The following is a 20,692-nucleotide window of genomic DNA, read 5'->3' as shown; positions in this document are numbered from 1 at the left end:
CTACATTTAATAATTAGGGTAATGAAAAACATTTGACTGTGGTTTGGTTAATGGTTTTTATGATGTCTTTTTTTGACGTGTTCTGCATGTCTGATATAGACGTTCATGGAACCTCTGTACAGGGTTAAAAACTAGTTCAAATGTGCTCATTGTGGACATATTTTCAACATCATTTAAGGTCTCATTTAGACATCATTTATACGGTTTCTGGGCCAAATAAACATTCTCAAGATGCATTCAATTAAAAATCACATTTATTTCAATGTAATTTCCATTTGTAATTGCAAAGCAACTCACAAACAGTGTGTGTTTGTCCAAAAATCATAGAGAAAAAAAAAACTTCACTCAGCTTTAGACAACTTAGCATCTTTGGATTGTGAGGGAAACCAGATCTGAAGGAAAGGCTTTCTGACTCAGTTGGGACTCGGACCGGGGACCTTCTTGCTGTGAAGAGACAGTGCTTCCCACTGAGCCACTGTTTTTGTTATATAATAAAATATAACAAAAACATTTACAGGTACAAAACTCTGTTTGGATAGATACAACATACACAGCAAAATCCTCAGTGAACATTACTCTGTGTTTATATGAGTCCAATCTACACAATGTTAAAAGAAACACTGAAACTGTTTAAGTTAATGAGATAATTAAGTGATCAAATAGCAGATGATTGAGCATTTGGTAAAATCAGTCAATTTTACCAAATTTTTATTTTTTTCCGTTTAATCTTTAATCCTTGAGAATATTAATTATATTGTTTGTTTGATGCTAATTATATATTAAGTCATATCAGATATGTATTTTGATTTAGAATTTAGACATTATAGAAAATGCAAATCCATGTGTGAGATGATAATATAAAATGTAATAAATATATATAATAGAATAAATTAAACATTACCTTGTCAGAGTTGACATTAATGGATAACAAATTTGCATACATTACACATACTGTATCAACAATACATCCAATGTCATCTGAACATATGAAAGAGAAGAGAAGAAGAAAAAATTGATAATGACATTTAAACATATTTTTATGAACAAATGCAGGAACAGAACAAATAAAGATAAGAGGATTAAAAAAACAAAAAACAAGTATTAATCACGGTACATGAAAGATCTCATCATATCTCTTCAAAAAAGAAATACATTTTTTGTTATTAGTTACTTAGTGATTTAATTAAATGTTCTACTTCACATAAGAAATCTATAAAAGTAGGTATTTTCTTAAGAAACCTTTGTTTGTTCAAATAGAATTTTGCCACAAGGATAAGAAAGTTAACAGCAGATTCTAAAGATTTGTTTTGGTTTTCAAAAAAGCAAACAACATCCTTAATGTGTATATTACAGTTCATATTAACTTTAGAAAAACAATAGGAACTCAAATCTTTCCAGAAAAGTGATGAAACATTACAAGAGAAAAATAAATGACAAATATCTTCACTTTCTTTTTTTACAGAAGGTGCATATATCAGCTACATCACAAAATTTCGACACAACAGCGTTTCTGTCACGAATCCGGTCCATGAACTTCTGTCGGCTAACCATCAGAGGTCACCCTTCCCATTTTCATTGACTCTCGCACTCACACTGTTGCATATCATCCCGGACTACATATCCCATCATTCTCAGCACTGATTGCACACAGCTGGTTCACTAATTGCACAACACTGATTGCACCCAGCTGTTTCATATCACTCCCTCACTATTTAACACTCACTCTGATCCCTTCCCTCGGCTGAGTATTGTATCTGTTTATCTCTCTCTTAGCGATAGCTACTCTACAGAGCCCGTTTCCCTTCGATAGCCTTAGCCTAGCCTAGTCTTGCCTTGTCTGTTTCCTCGTTTTCTGATTATTGCTTGTGTACTTCGGATTACCTCTCTCGTCTTGCCCTGTTCAGATACTGTTTATATACCTCTGCATTGTTATTGGATACCCCTCGTGTCAAGCCCTCTGGATATTGTTAGCCGCTTATCGACCACACCCGGTTTTGATTACTCTTCTGTCTTGCCCTCATTATACCTGTTTGCCATTGTTCGACCCTGCCTGTGTTTCTGACCTCTTCTGTTCTAAATAAAGCTCGCATATGGATCCGCACGTCTCACGTCTCGTCAGCCACGTTACAGTTACAAGGGTATATATTATGCAAAATTTTAAAATGCACTTCTTTCACTTTATTGGGTATACAGTATTTATATGGTAATAACCATGTTTTCCTCCATTGAATGTTATCTATTTTAGAACCCCCAAAAAATTTCCCTTTTGGAGAAATTGAGTTTCGAGATTGAGAAAGTTGACGAATAAATTAATTATTACATTCTTTACTTAAAAGCGAAACACCTCCCAAACATAACTGTGAAAGTTGTTTTGAGCATGACTCATGGGTGAGAGAAGCTTTCATCAGACATATTAATCCATCAGGAATCGCCTTTATAACAGAGTTAAATTCTTTAAACGGAATGGGAAATTGATGGATATTCATAAAACATTCATAAGATAACAAATCGCCATTAGAGTTGAATAGATCAGCAACAAAGCGAGCGACGCACATTAGGTAATAGAAGCAACGGACTCATGACGCAGCAAACGCTCGACATGTTTGTGTTGCATTTAAATTAATCCTTTTGCTAAACCCTGTCGTAAGCATTGGCTGTAAGTTCATTCAAATCATTAATCTGTCTAATTTATATTGCAGGAGAGTATGTTCAGTTTAAATGTGATATAATCAAAGATGTTTGTTATTGCCGATTGGCGCTAGTGCACTGCATTGAGAATGCTTCTAACTTGCTTCTGAGTTAGCGATGTATCTGTATACATTTTACTAGTTAAACTGATAATAAGTTTGTTACAAATTGATAGTTAATTTTCTACATTTCTTTCATTTCACTTACAGTTTTACTCGGTTCAATGGCCGCTGAGTTTGACTATGTAAATCATACGTTGGACTATTAAAGGAGCAAGGCGCTCATATCCTGGCTCAGTGAACAGAGTTTGGCTTGCTGTTTATTTATATTACACGTTTTGGGAAAACAAAACATATAAAGAGAACAGTACAGTAAAAAGCCATGGATCAGCAGGTGCAAGAGAAAAGTTCAGGAGAGAACACGCAAACTGAAGGGAATAGAGGGAAAGAAAAGGCATCTTCAGAGGTTAATTCTAAATGCTCATTATCTTCCTCCAACCTTCCTCTAGTGCTGCTGCAAAAGCTAGAGCCTCAGCAGAAGCTGCACGTGCCAAGATTGCGTATATATATATAGTGTAGAGTATAGATAATGAACGTTTGCAGAGCACAAGATTTCCAGATTCCCTGTACAATCTGCCTCGTTCCATCCCGAATACTGCATTTAAAGCATCTCCACGTCAAGATCCTGCTACACAAAGGTATGCAGTCCATTCAGATACACAGCATTTCTCTCAAAGCCAAGTCAAACCTATGTTAGACTTTGCTAAATACTTAGCAAGGAGAGAGCTAGTCACCACAGGGCTTACCAAATTTGAAGATAATCCAGAAAATTTTAGAGCCTGGGAGTTTTCATTTGTTAATGCTATGCAAGACTTACAACTCTCAGCTAACGAAGAGTTAGATTTGTTAGTTAAATGGCTGGGGAAGGAATCTTCAGATCATGTGAGGAGGATTTGAGCGGTGTATGTTACTAAACCGCAAGCTGCTCTCCAGTTGTCTTGGACGAGACTTCAAGAATGCTATGCCACCCCGGAAGTGATTGAGAGTGCCTTATTTAAGCGCTTGGATAACTTTCCACGTCTATCTCCGAAGGATAATGTGAAACTCAGGGAGCTTGCAGACCTGCTCATGGAGATACTTGCAGCAAAAGGAGATGCATACTTGCCTGGATTAGCTTACCTTGATACCCCTCGCGGTATAAATCCTATAGTGGAGAAGTTACCAGCAAATCTGCAGGAGAAATGGCTGTTCACCAGCTCACGTTTCAAGGAAGAGAACAAGTTCAGTTTTCCCCCATTCTCGTTCTTCACACATTTTGTTTGCAGTGAAGCTAAAGCAAGGAATGATCCTAGTTTCAAGCTTTCAAACAGTAGCCATGCAGACATCCATAATGAAAGACCCCTCTATAAACATGGTGCTAGCAGAATTCCTGTGTCGGTGCATAAGACAGATGTATCTAGAAATTATGAGTTCAATTCAGCAAATTTGAAAGAGGCTGTTAAGATAGATTTGTTGAAGCACTGTCCTATTCACAACAAAGCGCATCCCCTGTTGAAATATAGAGCCTTCAGGAAAAAGTCATTAATAGAACGCAAGAACCTCCTGAAAGAACATAAGAGGTGTTTCAAGTGTTGCTCTCTGAATCATGTAGCCAGAAAATGTCTCGCAACCCTCAAATGTGCTGAGTGTGATTCTGATAGACATTGCACAGTCATGCATCCGGACATAGCTCCGCCTCTCTTCCCAACTCCGGTGCTAGAACCAGACATGGAACAGCAGGATGTTACTACCCCAGAGGTAACCTCAAAGTGTACAGAAGTTTGTGGAGAAAGTGTTCCAATGCAGTCCTGTGCAAAAATGTGCTTGGTGTGTGTATTTCCTCGAGAGCAACGGGAACGAGCTATCGAAATGTATGCCATAATTGATGATCAGAGCAACCGCTCGCTGGCCAAAGGAGAATTCTTTCGACTGTTCGGGATCCAAAGTAATCCCTCTCCGTATTTGTTGAGAACATGTGCTGGTTCCATGGAAATGTCTGGAAGGAAAGCGGTTGGTTTCCCAATAGAGACACTGGATGGCAAGACATGTCTTGATCTCCCACCACTGATTGAGTGTAACGAGATAATGAGTAACAGATCTGAAATACCCACACCAGAAGTCGCTCTTGCTCATCCTCACTTGAAATCTGTGGCACAGTTTATCCCAAAGCTAGATCCTGATGCTCAGATCTTAGTATTGCTGGGAAGAGACATGATCCGTGTACACAAAGCGAGACAACAAATCAACAGGCCTCACAATGCACCTTTTACGCAAAGGCTAGATTTAGGCTGGGTGAAATCACCATAAGCCGATGGGGAGTGTCTTTAAAACTTACATCACTTCTCACTCCATGCCAGAGTCATATCAAAGTGAAAGAGAAATTGTGCCATGGCGGGGAGCATAAATCTGTTGTTTTTCCCCTTGCATTCAATCATGCTACTCATGGTGTGCAAGCAGAAGATGAACTTGGGCTTAAGGTATTTGACATAACCAAAAATTATAACAAACCTGCCATGTCCTTCGAGGATGAAATCTTCTTGAAGATCATGCAAACAGAATTCCACCAAGACAAACAGAAAAACTGGATTGCTCCTTTGCCATTCAAGTCACCCAGATCATTAATCCCAAATAATCGGGAACAAGCTTTGTCTCATCTAAATTCTTTTACGCACGCTGAGTAGAAAACCCGAGATGAAAGAACAGTTTTCCGTCTTTATGGAGAAACCCTTCCAGAACCACCATGCGGAAAGAGCACCACCTATCCATGAGAATGAAGAATGTTGGTACTTACCCATCTTCGGAGTGTATCATCCGCAAAAACCGGGACAAATACGGGTGGTATTTGATTCCAGCACACAACACAAAGGTATTTCTTTGAACAACATGCTCCTCTCAGGCCCTGACTTAAACAACTCACGGTTAGGTGTGCTACTACGGTTCAGAAAAGATCTCGTAGCCATTATGGGGGACATCCAACAGATGTTCTATGGTTTCCTGGTGAAAGAGGACCACAGAAACTATTTGAGATTCCTCTGGTATAGCGACAACGACTTAAGCAAGGAGGTGATAGAATACCGTATGAGGGTACATGTTTTTGGAAATAGTCCTTCACCGGCAGTGGCTATATATGGGCTACGGTTAGCTGCGCAGCAAGGTGAACAAGAGTACGGAACTGACACTTCACACTTTGTCAACAGGCACTTCTACGTGGACGACGGCCTCATGTCCTTTCCCACGGAAGCTGAAGCTATCGACTTGCTCAAGCACACTCAAGAATCACTTTCCAAGTAGATTATTAAACTCCACAAGATAGCCTCAAATAGTGAATTTTGGAAATGAGAGTTGACCTGCACAAAGAAGCCTGGGTTTATACTGGGACATAAAAACAGATACTTTCACCTTCAAAGTCGCAACAAACGACCAGCCCTACACTCACCACGGAGTGCTTTCTGTCGTGAATAGCCTCTCTGACCCTTTGGGCTTTGTGGCACCAGTGACAATCCGGGGCAGAGCGCTGGTACGTGAGCTGACCAAAGAGGTACATGATTGGGACACGGTCCTTCCTGAAGAGAAGAAAAACATGTGGGAGGAATGGAAAACCTCACTTCAAAAGCTAAGTAACCTTCACATCTCACGCACATACCTACACCATTCACTTTCTAACACTTCATACACGGAGTTGTGTGTCTTTTCAGATGCCTCAAACTGGGCCATAGGGGCAGTGGCTTACCGCAGAGCTCTGAATGATGAAGGCGAGGTCAAAGTGGGATTTGTGCTGGGCAAGGCAAAGCTGTCACCTCGTCCTGAGCCTTCTATCCCTCGCCTGGAGCTGTGTGGTGCAGTGCTGGCTGTAGAGATGGCTGAACACATTCTCGATGAGCTAGACCACAAGCCGAATGCAGTTAAATTCTATTGTGACAGCAAAGTGGTCCTGGGTTATATTTACAATCAGTCCAGACGTTTCCTTGTTTATGTGCACAACCGTGTTCAGCGGATACGTCAGTCGACTTCTCCAGACCAGTGGAGTTATGTGCCTACGGTTCAGAATCCAGCTGACCTGGCAACCAGATCCGTGGTTACATCACAGCTGAACAACACCATATGGTTCACAGGACCCAGCTTCCTCTACCAACCGCCCCAAGAGCAACAGTGTTCTTTGAACTGGTTAATCCTGAGACGGATGCAGAAGTCAGACCTTGTGTAACTAGCTTCGCTACTCGAGTTGAAAGAATCCTCTTCTCTGAACGGTTTCAGTGTTTTTCTACCTGGGAATCTTTGCTAAGAGCGGTATCCTTTCTGATTCATCAAGCTTGTTCTCACACATCAAGTTCCATCATCACATCCCATACGTGCAAAGGATGGCATCAGTGCAGCAAAATATACACACCAGAAGAGCAGACAGCAGCAAAGAAACTAATACTTCGACATGTCCAGAAAGACCTATATCCAGAGGAGTATGCTGCTCTGCAGAGGGACGAACAAGTTTCCCATTCAAGTGCGCTGTGGAATTTAGACCCCTACATCGATGACGGTCTCTTGAGGGTGGGAGGGCGTTTAAAACATGCTTCTCTTGAGTCAGAGGTAAAGAATCCAATCATCCTCCCAAAGCAAAGTCATGTTGCTAAACTGTTGGTGAGTCACTACCACTCCAAAGTGTACCATCAAGGGAGACAGTTCACAGAAGGAGCAATCCGACTGGCTGGCTTGTGGATTGTAGCGGGGAAAAGACTGATAAACTCTATCCTTCATTGTTGTGTGACATGCCGCAGACTTCGAAAGCAGAAAGTTCAAAAGATGGCAGATCTTCCTCCTGAGCACCTCAGTACATCACCTCCATTTACGTACGTGGGTTAGATGTTTTTGGTCCATGGACAGTGGTCTCTCGACGCACCAGAGGCGGTGTAGCTGAAAACAAAAAGTGGGCTATACTCTTCACACGAGCAGTACACATAGAAGTCATATTGTCTATGAACACTGCCAGTTGTATCAATGCTCTGCGAAGGTTTTTCGCTGTGAGAGGACCAGCAAAACAGCTCAGATCGGACAGAGGAACCAATTTTATCGGAGCTAGTCAAGAACTGGGCATGCAACCAGCAAAAGAAAACCAGACTAGTCTTCTGAAATACCTCCATGAGAATGGCTGTACTTGGGAATTCAATCCGCCACATGCTTCCCATATGGGGGGAGCATGGGAACGCATGATCGGCGTAACCCGCAGGATTCTAGACAGTATGCTGCTGCAGAAGAAACATGCTCACTTAACTCATGAGGTACTTTGCACTCTGATGGCAGAGGTGTCAGCAATCATAAATGCTAGACCTCTGGTTCCTGTCTCAGCAGATCCCTATTCTCCATGCATACTCACTCCAGCAATGCTCTTAACCCAAAAGCTCGGAGTACCTGTTCTGTTCAAGAACTACACTGAAAAGGACCTCTTGAAATGTCAGTGGAAGCGAGTGCAGGCATTGGCTAACGAGTTCTGGAGCCGATGGAGAAAATAATACATCAGTATACTCCAACCTCGACGCAAGTGACATGAGACTCACCGAAACCTGCACGCTGGAGATGTTGTGCTATTGAAGCAAGTGCAGTCCCCAAGGAACGATTGACCATTGGGCCAATCACATCTGTCTTCCCGAGCAATGATGGAAATGTCCACAAGGTAGAGGTTAGAACAACCTCAGGCGGTAATGTGAAAACATTCTTAAGACACATTTCTGATGTTATCTTACTGCTAGCCAAAGAGGGCTAAATAAGACTAACACAGACTGTTATAGTGGCCTTAATAATGCCAGGCGGGGAGTGTTCTGCCTCTGTTAGAGGTTGTGTATAATTTATGATGGGCATTTGCATTTATCAATATTATATTTCTGTGATGTTTAATGTTCTGTATGAGTTTCATATTGCCTGCCGCTATTGTGAAAGTTCTTATGTGAGGACTCCTATTTTGACGCGTTTCTGCGAGCGACGCAGATTAGGTAATAGAAGCAACGGACTCATGATGCAGCAAGCGCTCGACATGTTTGTGTCGCATTTAAATGAATCCTTCTGCTAAACCCTGTCGTAAGCATTGGCTGTAAGTTCATTCAAATCATTAATCTGCCTAATTTATATGGCAGGAGAGTATGTTCAGTTTAAATGTGATATAATCAAAGATGTTTGTTATTGCCGATTGGCGCTAGTGCACTGCATTGAGAATGCTTCTAACTTGCTTCTGAGTTAGCGATGTATCTGTATACATTTTACTAGTTAAACTGATAATAAGTTGTTACAATTTGATAGTTAATTTTCTACATTTCTTTCATTTCACTTACAGTTTTACAGTTCAATGGCCACTGAGTTTGACTATGTAAATCATACGTTGGACTATTAAAGGAGCAAGGCGCTCATATCCTGGCTCAGTGAACAGAATTTGGCTTGCTGTTTATTTATATTACACGCTTTGGGAAAGATAACAAAAAACATTTAAAAGAGAACAGTACATATATATATATGTATATATAATACGGGTCAAGCGATTAGTCAACAGAAGAGACAGATGGCTGCACGTGAGTGTCCTGCGTAATACTTGGTTATAGATCTGCTGTTGGAATTATTACTTGCTGCTAAGAAGGAATATTTCGTTTTCTGCCTATTTCTACGTTATATTTTTGTTTGCGTTTGTATTTTTGATTGCACTTTCTGGTAATTATAATAACTGCCCTCGGCTAAGAAGGAGCGCGTGTAATTTAATTGCTCCCTTCCTGCGTTTAAGTGCGAACTGTAGTTTCGATTGGAGGAATTGCCCTGCTATAGACTATTGGCTGTGCTAATTAGAAGGCGGCCACAGCTGTTTTCACTTTAGTGTCTTAGACTGTGTATTTATCTGATGTCTGTGCGCTGACGCAGAAGCATCAGCGGAAGCGTTCAGGCCTCCTCGTGTGAAGACCAACGAATGTAAAGACCTGCGACTTTACCTGCGCGACTTCACCAAGCAACGAAATCGCCAAGGCACTTAAGTATATTTTTGCTCTTGCCTGTACACACTCTCCTTTTCTGTCCTCTCTTTCCCACATCTATCTCTTTCCTACGTTTCCAAACCATTCCGGTTGTCTCTCGACGACGCTCTACGGTCACACGCAGACGGAATTGGATCTCTCTTTATTTATTCCTTCTCTTTCTAGCTTGTACTTATTTGAACAATGTCTAAGAACTTGGTATTACAACCACTTCTTGTGTCTGTTTGCCTCTTTAAGAAGAATCACTTTATGTATCCCCCAATTGTAAGTCGCTTTGAATAAAAGCGTCTGCTAAATGACAATGTAAATGTACGCTATATTACATATTGTAATATTATATAATGTTGTGCGCTATCTGTCACGCCGACTGAAGGCTCGTCAGTAGATCACACGTGCGCTGAAGTGAACTAACCCTGGAACATATTCTGCTCCGGAGCAGGTTATCTTCAGAGAGCAAGTTACTATGGTTACTTACATACCCTGAAAGTAACCTCTGATTTTGGAACTGAAAGCTGAAGTTATCCGCTCACTTATCCTCAAACATACCCGGGTATGTCACACAACCTGCTTTCTGGAATACCCCCTGAAGTTCTTATTGAGAATTAACAAAGGGTTTAGATCTTGACATTTGTTTAATTTGAAGTCACCATTGTGGTGGGCAGTGCTTGCTTTATTTGGGATCTTGGTCCTCATGCTTGCAGCTTATTGATAACAACACCATTGTAAAATAAGCATGTGATGCTGTGTTTACACACAAAATAACACACAAAATAAGTTATTTTGATTATAATCAGGCCACCTCATGATATGAAATCAGCTAATATCACCACATTGTATAGCACTGATTACTCTGCTCCACAACACCTCATACATTGCTACAGAAAGTCAAGGGTCAAGAGCACAACTAAAGCAAACACTGATCTCCATGATGGTGACATCATTTTAGCCAATAAAACATCAACATCTGATCCTCTGTAATTCTCAATAACAGCAGGTGTTCATCACTAATGCACAATCATCATTTAATTAGTCACTTAATTATCTCATTAACTTTAACTCTTTGAGGACTTGGGATTTGACTTGAGCCTTGCTTGTGATTTGAAAGTCCCACCTACCACAAAAAGGTTTCCTTTTGACATTTCCCAGCCCCAAACAATTAATTTAATTCCTTTAGGACAGCTTTTAACTCGACTCAGTCCTTCTTCATAAAAGCTACCTTTTTTTCCCCTGATGACGCAGACTTTCGCTTCTTTTGTTACATATGATTTGTTATTAGGGAACACTATTATGTGTTATGCCGACATAAAAGAGGTTAAAATCAAACCCCCTTTATCGATGTCTGCCCATAATGTAATTTAAGGAAGCACAGAATCCATACAGAAGCGAATATTGTCCGTGGTAATCTCTGTTGCTGTATTCACATCTGTCATAATATACTGATCAATCTGTACTTAAAAAAACCTTCCTTCATCCCATACCATTAGTCTTGACCAGAGGCATTTTGCTTTTTAAAACAGTTTTCTATGTTGATATTAAATGAATTATATTATGGGCAGACATTGATAAAGGGGGTTTGATTTTAACCTCTTTTATGTCGGCATAACATTTATTCAGAACATCGTTGTTCCTTGTCCCAGATGTAACATACTGGAAAAAGCATGGTAAAAAAAAAAAAAAAAAAAAGGTTTAAAATGATTATAATCACCAAAGATGAAAACCAGAGTACCATGTGTTTGTTTGTAATAGTCTAATATAAATAAATTGCCTCTTGATTCATTACCATTGGAGGGAATGTGCACTACACACAGTATAACACTGCTAAACTTCCTTGAGAGAAAAAAAGGTCTCAAACTTAGAGGTATTCAGTGTCAGGATTGCAGCCAGTGTATATGACTGTATCGCTGTATATTGTTTGTACCATCTGTTACTCACACACAGATGCCTCCTCCTCTGTGCTTTCCCTCTATTGGCCCGAATAAGAGAGAATCCCTCCATCTTCACAGGCGAGCTAGGACTGTCCATAAGAAGTCAGGTCTCTGTAAACACCATAAAACTTGAGTCCTGGGGGGTATTCCAAAAAGTAGGTTATGTGACATACCCGGGTATGTTTGAGGATAAGCGAGCGGATAACCTCAGCTTTCGGTTCCAAAATCAGAGGTTACTTTCAGGGTATGTAAGTAACCATAGTAACTTGCTCTCTGAAGATAACCTGCACTGGAGCAGAATATGTTCCAGGGTTAGTTCAGTTAAAATGATGGCACCAGCATGGAGATCAGTGTTTGCTTTAGTTTGGCTCTTGACCCTTGCCTCCTGTGTTAGATCTTTCTTAATAGCAATGCATGCGGTGTTGTGAAGCAGAGCGATCAGTGCTATGTAGTGAGCAGCTATTAGCCGTTTTTATATGATGAGAAAGTTATCAAGTGCTGACCTGATTACAATCAAAAGATGTTATATGTTTTGCATAATCAACCCTGTGAAACTACTGCATGTAAAACAAAGTGCTGCTCTATTACTATGAATGAATTTTAAATCTTTGTAATGCATATAAAATTTGATCTCCATTGCTGCTTAAACTCACACAGACATCAAGAACCAGCTTATGAATCTCAACAATGGTGACAATCAACAAAATGCTTCATGCTGCAATGCATGCTGGGTAACACCATAGTAAAATCTCCCATCATGCACTGCAGTATGACTAATTATTGTCACCACTGTTGAGGATCATATGATAAGTGTTCATCTGCTACTTCAAGGCATGATACAGGAAATGCACACGTTTGCAGTGAAACAACACTGCACTTACTTAGAAGCAAGTTACTTTGATTTAGTTTTAGGGTCAAGAGTCCAACTTCAGAATTTGTTAACTGGTTAGCTTGTCATTAGCATTTCTATTTGTGCTTATTGTTATTTTTTTCTTTTGCTCGTTTTTTTCACAAGTTCATCAAACAACTGTGGTAAGTTAGAATCATTCATCAATCACGGTGAGTAATGGCTTCTTCTCCTGCTATTGTTATTTATTATTCGGTTGCCACATGTATAGTTTATCTCTCTCTGTCGGTGAGGAGGGGTTCACATGTGATAAATGCAGGGAAATAGTTAGGCTGACAGAGAAGATTTCAGAATTAGAGACACGCATCCAAACTTTAATTGAGGACAGTTAGAATGTGAGGGCTCTAGGTACGGCTTTGGATGCGACTAGCTCAGGGAGTCCTGTACATTGTTCGGTTCCGGTTCCAATGCCTCCGCAGCAGGGCGACTGAGTGACTGTGAGCGTAGTCATGGGTCAAAACACCGCTCTACCGTTCCTATCAAAACATTAAACAGGTTCTCCCCACGCAGTGATGCACCCACTGAGAAACCTGATCAAAGTGCTCTAGTTATTGGCGATTCTATATACGGAACATGAAAATAGAGACACCAGCCACCATAGTCCAATGTTTACCGGGAGACAGAGCACCTGACATCTTGGCAAATTTAAAAGTGCTGGCAAATGCTAAACGTAAATACAGTAAGATTGTTATTCACGCTGGCGCTAATAATGTTCGACTTCGCCAGTCGGAGATCACTAAAAATAACATTAAAGAGGTGTGTGAACTTGCAAGCACGATGTCAGACTCTGTAATATGCTCTGGTCCCCTCCCTGCTTACCGTCGTGACGAGATACATAGCAGACTCTTGTCACTCAATGGCTGGATGTCTAAGTGGTGCCCGCAGAATAACATACACTGTAAAAAAAGTTCGTTAAATTTACGGTAAAATACCGGCAGCTATACGGTAGCAACATTTTAGGTTTTACAGAATGGTTTAAATTTACAGTGAAAAACTGTATTTCATTAACTGATACAATATTAACATGCAAACCTTTGAGTTAACTCACTTTATTTGCAGGAACCGACTGCACTTAAATTGGCATTTGTTTATAAACTAATATTTATAATGTTTAAATAACACAAGCATATTGGTCTTAAAAACTACTTTGCTTAAGTCCACGAAAAAAAACCTACTGATTTATGCAAAGACATTAAAAGCATCAATTCATCTCAAATCTCTTGCAGATAGCAGCAGCACACATTCATGTGTGAGTGAAATTATTGAAAAGATTCCCACTGTATCAATAACTACACAATTACTGACTTTATATGGTGGGTGACCCACAAAACACAACAGGAAGTTGACTGTTAGGTTTTACAGTATTTTGCTGTTTTCTTTTCTTGATGTTACGGTGAAATACCAGCAGCCGTGGTTGCCAGTAATCTACAGTTTTTTACATTGCTTCCGTAAATTAAATTAACAGTATATTTCTGTTAAAAATACATTTCACAGTGTTTTTCTTCATCTCACACATTTACCCCCTTTAATCCCACAGCAAAATCCTCAGTTTTAAAGAGCACTTTTATGTGTCCACACTACAGAGTGTTGAAGTGACACTGAAGCGGTGATGAAGTTAATGAGATAATTAAGTGAGGATTGAGCATTAGTGATGAACACCTGTTAACAAGCAGAATCACTGAAGGAAAGAGAAACAAGAGCAGAGAAACACAACTCACAGCCAAAGCCAAAGATGAAATCAACTGAAAATAAAACACATTAAATGTATCAAGATCTCAGCAGAGGAGGATTAAACAGCTCCACAAACAGCATCATCAGCTTCTTATTACTAACCAGTGTGACTTTATTTCTGTCATATGTGTACAACAGCTCTTATGGCGCTTTTCCACTGCATGGTACGACTCGGCTCGGTATGGCTCAGTACGGTACGGCATGGCTCGGTTCGTGTTTCCGCTGCAGTTCAGTACCGCTTTAGAGTGGGCGGGATTATTCACATGTGGTTATAGTTGCGCGGCCTCTACTGCCGCGACTCCTAAAAAACGTTTTCAATCCGCGTCTTTAGGTGTTGTACTTTCATTTGAAGTCACCATAATGGCGATCGGCGTTTGCTTTAGTTGGGTTTTTGAACCTTGACTTTTGAAAAGTTTTCTTTGGATGCTTAAATTAGCTGTGTTTATTTAATGTAGTTTTTATATGTTGAGTTTATCATTGTATATGTTCTCAATTGACCCTGTGACCTAGTTTCTGGAAGTGGGTGGGGTGACACACCGGTGCGCAATTATTAATAAATGGCCACTGGTCATTCTCAGTGTGGAGTGCATGTAGGCCAAATGGAATTTGACTGTCTGTGTGTTAAGTTTTTATCTTTCATTATGAGAACCGGCATTCCCAGCTCTTTTTGGGATGGCTGCACCAACAGGTTATGGGCCCAGTAAAGAGTTTGGGAGCCGATGGAATGAAAAGAATTAAGAACTGTGGGAAACAACGTTTCTGGCGCATTTGCGTCTGCTCAACCTAATAACCACTATACTGGGTGGAGCCCCCGTCGCGGATGATGAGGGCGCGATGGAAAACGCCAGTAAAAATTGTTACACCCCGTCTAGGGGTAGAGCGCAACATGAAAAAACCCATGCGTGAACAATCAACTTATTTTTCCAATATTTATTTGGGAGTTCCCTTTCAGGAGCCGACGGTGCCAAAATAATAAACAAAATGTTCTTAATATAAGACCCTCTAAATTACCTATCCGAAGTAAAGAAACTAAAATAAAATACAATTCTCTAACCTAACTACCTAATCCAAAAACACGGATCCAAACATTACAAAAACAAAAGATGGCGTCTGACTCCTTACTTTCCCAATAACTATGTACAATATTCACCACAAATATTTACAAAGAAACATCAAGTTCAGAGGGAGAATCCAGAATCAAAATCGTACAACAGGCAAGGGTCAGGTAAGCCAGATTACCGTTACACAAAACAATGGATATCCAAACAATCTCTCTCATCATACAAATGGGGAGGTAAAACAGCACAAGCACTGCACCAACAAACAGCATGTTCACAAAATGGCCACCACAACCACACCCACACCCACACCCCTTGAAGGAAATGCTGTCATCTCCTTTAAGGGGGAGAAGACCAATCAGAGGACGACATCAATGAGTCTGCAGGAACCAATCAGCAGCAACGGGCAGACACACACAAACCAGCAGAACAAAACACAACAAAACTATAGGGTCGTAACACCCCCACACATAAGAGTAAACATGGTTTACATAGTTTACAATTAACACCTAGACAGAGAATCTGCTATCACGTTGTCAGCACCCTTCTTGTAATTGATTTGCAGATTAAAGCTCTGACAGACAAGTGACCAACGCATGAGTCTCTGGTTTTTGTTAAACATTCTTTGAAGAAAAACGAGAGGATTATGGTCAGTATATACAGCAATGGGTTGTGGACTAGAACCAATATATACTTATCCTGGGAAGAGGATAGGAATCTGCCTTGGTTAGTTGATTAACCTTTCGGTAATCAGTACAAAAACGTGAGGTTCCATCAGCTTTTGGGACCAACACACACGGAGAACACCAAGGACTAGAACTGGGTACCGCCAAACCATTTTCAACCAAATACTGAGTTTCTTTCTTCATGATTTCACGTTTTACAGGGTTGACACGGTAAGCATTCTGTTTAACAGGTCGATGGTCACCAACATCAATATCATGCATTAGCACACGAGTCACTGTAGGTACATCTGAGAAAAGCGATGAATACTTATCAATCAACTGTACAATTTCACTTCGAGCTGATCTAGATAAATGAGAAAGCTTAGAACCGAGTGTTACTAAAGTTTCAGAGTTTTGAAGACGGGCACCAGAAAGACCAGAAAGTTTCTTTTCTGCTCCGGGGTCTGTACTACATAATCAGTATCACTCAACTTTGCTTCAATCACATATGGCCCGGTGAACTTCGCTTGTAGTGCAGAGCCAGGGAAAGGTAGCAAAACAAGAACTTGGTCGCCTACTTCAAATGAGCGTTGAACAGTCTTTTTATCAAATGTTCCCTTCATACGGGTTTGGGAAGCTGCCAAGGACTGCTGTGCTAACTTCCACACAGAATGTAAGCGCTCACGAAATAAACTTACATGATCTAGGACACTCTTAGAAGACAACCCTGTCAGACCTCCAGAAAGTAATTGCTCTTGCAACAATTTTAATGGACCACAAAGGGTATGTCCGAAGACTAATTCAGCCGGAGCGAAACCAAGGGATTCCTGAGTGGTGTTGCGAACAGCGAACAACAGAAGAGGAATCTGCTCATCCCAATCTTTCTCATGTCGGAGACAGTAGGTTCTGATCATAGTCTTAAGAGTTTGGTGAAATCTTTCGAGGACACCCTGCGACTGTGGATGGTAAGCACTAGATGTACAGTGTTTAATACTCAACTCTTTCATTACCTTACGGAAAAGTCTTGACATAAAGTTGGATCCTTGATCGGATTGGATGAATTTCGGAAGACCAAATGTCGTACAAAACTTCACTATGGCTTTCACAATGGTTGGAGTCTTTAGTGAACGTAGAGGAATGGCTTCAGGGAACCTAGTAGCAGAACACATCAGTGTTAACCGATACGAGTGACCAGACTTAGTTCTTGGCAAAGGACTGACACAATCAATAACTAGCTTCTCAAATGGTTCACTCATTACAGGAATGGGTTTCAAGGGAGCTGGAGAAATAACCTGGTTTGGTTTTCCAGCATCCTGACACGATCGACAATGCTGGGTAACAACAGACTTCATTCCGGGCCAGAAGAAATGTTTAAGAAGATTACGGTAGGTCTTCCTAATACCCAAATGTCCAGACAGCTCATGGTCATGCCCCACACTCCGTCCATATTCTCGATATGACTTAGGAACGACTACTTGGAACACAGAGCTCCAATCTTGCTTTAAGCTCTCAGGTCTCCACTTACGCATTAGCACTCTGTCGTCAATAAAGTATGCAATTTCCTGATCAGCTATCTCAGCTAGAAGAATGAGCGCATACAAAAGCTACAGACTTGGATGCATTCTGAGCCTTCCTCTGACTTTTCCTCTGTAATGCAGGACAAGTAGCAATCAAATGTCCTTTTTCATGACAATAAAAACATTCTCGCACCGTCAATGATAAATCAGTTGTGTGATTATCTGGGGATACAGCATCTGCACTCCTAGAACTATAGTTGCGATTCACAACAGTGCGACGTGACAAACGTGGGGACTGAAAAGCAACCTTGTGTGTGAGCACAAATTCATCTGCAAAAACAGCAGCTTCAGTTAAGGATGAAACTTTTTGTTCATTGAGATGAATTACCACCTTTTCTGAAATGCAGTTTTTGAACTTTTCCATCAAAATTAGTTCCTTTACCTGCTCAAAAGTAATGACTTTGCTCCCTACACACCATTTCTCAAACAATGTAGTCTTCTCACGTGCAAACTCCACAAATGTTTGACTGGGGGTTTTCAAATGAGCCCTACATTTTTGACGGTACGCTTCCGGAACAAGTTCGTACGCTCTTAATACAGCCGTTTTAACCGAATCATAATTCATACTTTGTTCAAGTGTCAACGCCGAACATACCTCTTGCGCCTTCCCAACAAGTTTACACTGCAACAATAAAGGCCAAATATTTCTTGGCCACTTTAACATGGCTGCAATGCGCTCGAACACAGTGAAATATTTGTCAACTTCACCTTCTCTAAATGTAGGGACTAATGAAATTTGTTTACTAATATTAACCTCAGCGTCAGGACTTACCGTAGACACAGGCAACGTTGCAGGGTGAGGAGTAGAAGTGATTACCGGTGTCTTTACAGGAGTATTTCCCCGTAACACTGGAGATTGAAACTGCTTAGCCTGCCCAAACTTTAATTCGAGCTCCAGCTCTTTCAACCGGATGTCTCGCTGTGTCTCAAGCTCCACCGCTCGGACATGCAACAGCTGACTTTGGTATTGGCTTCGGCTTAGCTCCACTTCCAGTTCTTTCAACCGGATGGCCAGTAAGGGGTTTTTCCCCAGAGAGGGATCAACAGGATCTATGCGAGCCGCATCTTCGGACTTGAACTCTGCCTCTGCAGTTTCCAAATCTTCAGATAGCGAAGTTATTGCAACACCTGTAACCACACTCTCACCAGGTAAAATGTTCTGTTTTCCCAGCTCCGTGTGCAGTGCCGCCTTAATCTCTCTCTTCAACGCATTTCGAGGTACAACTATATCATAGAAATCTGCGATCACTAACAAATCGTCTTTACAACATTTCTCCAATTGTTCTACTGTCGGTGCGATCGTAAATTTATCGAGTTCGAATTTGGATGGATAAGAGTCTGTCGCTTGTAATGAGAGACGCCGCTGATGATGGCAGGAAGGCGTTACAGATCCTGAGAGACCATTACGCTGGTAAGGGGAAGCCACATGTGATAAGTTTGTATACAGAGCTGACATGTCTTCAGAAAGGTGTGAATGAAACCGTCACAGATTATATTATTCGTGCAGAAACTGCCATCACAGCACTGCGGAATGCAGGAGAGACTTTGAGTGACGGCTTATTGACTGCAATGATTTTAAAGCGTCTGCCTGACGCATTTAAATCATTCTCTGTTTACGTTACGCAGAGTGATAAAGTTAACATTTGCCGATTTTAAAACAAAGCTGAGGAGCTATGAGAGCACAGAGAAGTTTTGTACTGCTAGCTTTGGTGAGAACAGCGTGATGAAAGTCAAAGGAAGAGACAACTGGAGTGTGAAACTCACCTGTTACAACTGCGGCCAGAAAGGACACAAAGTAGGAGTGCACGTCAGATCAGGGAGCATAGACAGTGGTGCAGTTTCTGTAAAAGCGCCATGCATAAAGACTTGACCTGCCGGCGGAGAAAGCGGGATAAGGTGAAGCAAGCAGTGGACGAGGAGGACCACACGTTCGCATTTAAGGTGGAGCAGGTGGACGATGCTCCGTTCGGCGGAGTGAAGTTGAAAGGCCTCATGGTAGACGCCGGAGCCACTAAGCATATCGTCACAGATATTGGGAAATTCAAGGATTTTGACTCCAGTTTTAAGCCTCAGAGCTATTTTCTGGAGTTGGCTGATGGAGTGCGGGTCAGCGGCATCGTGTTGAAGAAAGGCACCGCTAAAGTGCACTTGAGAGACAGCAAAGGCCTGTGGACATGATGTTGATGGAGGCGCTTTATGTGCCATCATTTTCCCAGGACATCTTTTCCGTTAAAGCAGCAATTGTGCACGGAGCAACAGTCATCTTCAAGGAAGGACAGAATAGGCTCATCCACAAAAATGGTACAACTTTTGGTATTCATAGACTGTTTTATTTAAGTAATGTTACAAATGAGATTGATGAGTGTAAGGTGTGCTATGACCTTCAGACATGGCATGAAATATTAGGTCACTATAATTATGATGACGTGTTAAAGTTGGAGAGTGTTACAGATGGGATGAAAATTAGAGGTAAAACTGAAAAGTCTAAATTGAAATGTGAAGTGTGTGTAAAAGGTAAATTTGCTCAGAATAGAAATGCGAAAGCAAAAGAAGTACTTGAACTTGTCTGTGGAGATTTGGCTGGTCCTATAGAGCCAGCAGGAAAAGATGGTTTCAGATTTGCCTTAGCATTTACAGATGACTATTCAGGAGCTGTGTTCACTTATTTCCTGAAAACTAAGAGTGATACTGTTAAAGCCACAGAGAGGTTCATTGCTGATGTTGCACCATATGATAAAATTAAATGTATAAGATCAGATAATGGAACAGAGTTTACATCTTCTGTGTTTCAGTCACTGCTTAGTAAAAACCCCATTAGACATGACACCTCGGCTCCTTATTCACCCCATCAGAATGGGACAGCTGAAAGAGCTTGGAGAACTCTGTTTGAAATGCCAAGATGTATGTTAATTGAGGGTAAATTACCAAAAGAGTTGTGGACATATGCGGTACAAACTGCCGCTACAATAGATATCTTGGACAAACTCCATATTACCTGATAACTGGCAAGAAGCCTGACCTGTCCAAAATGAGAGTGTTTGGGTTAGAATGTTATGCATACAAATCTGACAAGAAAAAATTGGACACTCGCTGTGAAAAGGGAAT

At 40.9% G+C, this 20,692-nt stretch overlaps 1 long non-coding RNA gene across 1 annotated transcript; it reads left to right on the top strand.

Annotated features, from left to right (window-relative positions):
- The first annotated feature begins 398 nt into the window (after positions 1 to 398).
- Positions 399 to 20,476, top strand: LOC107570183 (uncharacterized). The gene is made up of 3 exons (XR_001607003.1): positions 399 to 477; positions 8,530 to 8,541; positions 20,466 to 20,476. It is a non-coding gene; the product is annotated as an uncharacterized lncRNA (long non-coding RNA).
- The last annotated feature ends 216 nt before the right edge of the window (positions 20,477 to 20,692 follow it).

The sequence above is a fragment of the Sinocyclocheilus grahami genome, unplaced genomic scaffold, assembly GCF_001515645.1.
Source record: "Sinocyclocheilus grahami isolate Dianchi unplaced genomic scaffold, SAMN03320097.WGS_v1.1 scaffold1424.1, whole genome shotgun sequence".
Classification (NCBI taxonomy): domain Eukaryota; kingdom Metazoa; phylum Chordata; class Actinopteri; order Cypriniformes; family Cyprinidae; genus Sinocyclocheilus; species Sinocyclocheilus grahami.
This window is presented reverse-complemented; position numbering and strand designations above follow the sequence as displayed.